This window comes from Amphimedon queenslandica, unplaced genomic scaffold (genome assembly GCF_000090795.2).
Source record: "Amphimedon queenslandica unplaced genomic scaffold, v1.1 AMPQUscaffold_11592, whole genome shotgun sequence".
In the NCBI taxonomy this organism is placed as follows: domain Eukaryota; kingdom Metazoa; phylum Porifera; class Demospongiae; order Haplosclerida; family Niphatidae; genus Amphimedon; species Amphimedon queenslandica.
The window spans coordinates 7,206-10,438 of record NW_003548166.1 but is presented as its reverse complement, the minus strand read 5'-3'; positions in this window follow the sequence as shown (position 1 = coordinate 10,438).

Below are 3,233 nucleotides of genomic sequence, written 5' to 3'. Positions count from 1 at the left end.
CATTTACTACAGGTTTCAAAATGAGAGCTGAACACAAAGCTCCTGTAATAGGGGAGTCCCTCTACCTGTGGGCAGGGGCCCAGGTTGACTTACCTAAAGTTCATGACTCCCTTCAAAAAAGGGAACTGACCTCAAGAATTGATGTGTACCAGCTTTCTACTGCTGACTGGTCCTCTCACCTAACAAGAGGTACTCCTCCATTAGGAGTAATTGGCTACTCCTGTACCACCTCTCATTCTAATATTTACTATTTCGGTGGATGGTGTGGTCATGATGACTGTTACCACAATACGTTGAATGTACTGAATACAATAAAGATGCAGTGGACTTCATGCAGTAATGCTGAACAGTCGTTGATGAAGAAATTTCGTGCTGGAATGATATCACTGGAATTTGATGGAGCAGAATACCTTGTCATAATAGGAGGGGTTGGTTCTACACCAACTGTTTACCATCCTCAGTTTCAATATGATCAACTTAAGAGTGGCCGTGCTCGTACTAATGAACAGTTACTTTATAATGTGTCCACTGGTAAGATTTTATACGTGTATGTACATGTATACAATTATAATTTATATTGGTAACATGTATTGATAGATGATCACTGTATTCTCTTCACTTTAGGACAATTCACTGTTCCATCTGTCAGTGGACAGTGTTGTCCACCAACTGATGGTTTCATAATTGAGAAGATTACTACTACCGGTAACAGAGGAGTAATATTTGGAGGTGCAGTGACTGTTAATGGTGATGAGAGTACGGCTACTAACAGTGTTTACATATTCAGTGTGACACATAGTATAATAGTAAGTTGTATTATATTTTGTTGTATTGTATTGTACAGTAATACATTATCTCAGTATTATCACTAGAGGATATATTGTGTTGTACTCATATTAACTGTATTTTGTGTATTATTATATTAAATATTCACAAAACTCTGATACTACATAAAATATTTTCATGATTAGGCAGTGTATAGTCATGCTTAGTATGGTATTTCATATTATCAAGTATATTGTGTACCAATAGATTTGTTATACCTCCAGTACTTGTACATGTATAATACTAAACACAACCACTAACCTCACCTCATTAACATCAAAGTATTAAATATTAGGATTAATTTTTACATGTCACACCCATTATTTGTATAGCCACACCCATTATTCATATTTACGCTGACTGATATTATTAGTATTTATTTATGTATGTAGAACTGGGAGATACTGAAACCAGGAGCAATACCTAATGAGGGACTGTGGCCTATGGAGAGAGACACTCATGCTAGTGCTATTATCAATGGTGACTCTACCTCACCTACACTAGTAGTGATTGGTGGAATGGATAAGAAGAATGAACTAATTAATGAATGTTTATTATTTGATAGTATCACTACTGGTCAGTACAGTTGTAGGAAGGTATGTGTGTGTATAGTACTGTAATGATGTGTGTGTGTGTGTGTGTGTGTATAGTTAGATCAGTTGAGAGTATGACACTAGTACTGATGTATATTGATGATAGATTAGTAATTGTTAGTGTGTTCAGTAGATAACGCTATCACTGATGAAACATTAACAATACGATAGAACCACCCACACATTTGATTAAAAATTACACATTACACTATTTTTGTGAACCAACCTTAGTGTGTGTGTGTGTGTGTGTTTGTGTTTCGACCTAACCCCCGGGCTATGTCTCAGGACCCAGCTACCATAACTGTAGCCTAGCGCTGGGCTTGCACCTCGATTGAAAGTACTGGCATCTTCAAAGCTCAACACATCCATTGACTTAAGAGTCGAAATTAACAGAGTATGGGGTTTCCCTTCTATTTAAAATTATGCTTACTGGGCAAGGGACAGACAGTCTGGCCTTGAGAACCAGAAATGGCAGGTTAAAGATCTTTTATGGGGCCCCAACTCTCCCCGCACTGTCTGAGCCTCACTCAGCTATTGGTTTAACTGATAAGGTGTTTGTGTAACTGAACTCTATGTTAACTACTCCTATGCACACATTTATAGTTTATGTTACATATAAAGGACACTGTATGCTACATGTACTTTGTTTATATACAGTTAATTTTTGATTATAAATTGTTTTAAAATACATGACTTACAGGGAATGCTGTCTTTCTTTACTGCCATCACACAATTAGATGCTGCCATGATTGTTTAATTGGTACTTAAATATTCATGTACATGTAGGTGGGTATTAAATCATTAATTAATTTTCGTGTGTGTGTGTGTGTGTGTGTGTGTGTGTAAAAACCCACAGGAGTGGGGGACAAATAGGGCCCCCACTCCTGTGGGGGCCCTACTTGCTTGTGTTTGTACAACAGGAATAAGTACATGTAGTTTAAGGGTATTTAAATTATGTTACATGTATCATTCAAATGTTGTGTGCAATTAGTTTGTGTAGTGAATTCCATGTGGCTGTATAGTTTCCAGAGTTTCTATCCAAAGGCGTTTGGTCTGCTGAAGGGTCTCCAGTGTAGCCTCAGTCATCTGAAATCTGTACTGTAAGACTGTTTATGTTATGATCTGGAAGACAGAAATGCTTGCTGGAATTGTTGCTCTGTGCTTGATTATCCTTTTCTTGAGAGATGTAGTTGTCATGCCTACATATTGCTTTTTGTATTTGCTATAAATTATGTGGAGTAGACCAGCAATGAGAGTTAGTGTGAGAGACTATAGGTCTTAATGGTGATGTATGTACTGTATCTGGCAGCGTGTGTATCTTTGGTAACCCGTAGAAATGTGGTGGGCGGTGCTTCTGAACTAGAGTTAGAAATCGATAAAGTTTTGGGGAGAAAATGTGCATTTCTCTCTTGAAATTTGTAACGATGATTGGTAGACTTTGTTTCAGTACGTCTGGGATTCCTTTCTTTATTTGGCAGGAGGGAGAGATGTTGTAGACATTGCTCTATGTAAGTGTTACAATCTAGAATGACAATTCCTAAGCGGGTTTGGTAACGATTTTGTGTCTTAGTTTTTAGTTCTACGACAGCTCTACCTCGACAAAGGTCCAGATTGGGTTGTTGTCTGGTGGTAAAGAGTTCTGTGAGGCAATCAGCAATTATAATCTTCGTACTTTCTATATAGCGCTCTACTGAAGTATTGTTGGTAAAGGGGATCTGGTACTGGCCCCCGACCTTTAAAAACGTGAGTCCTTTGTTTAGCAAGTTTGTCACTGCAACACTGAGTGGAACCTTACTGGATGTTATGGACTGTCAA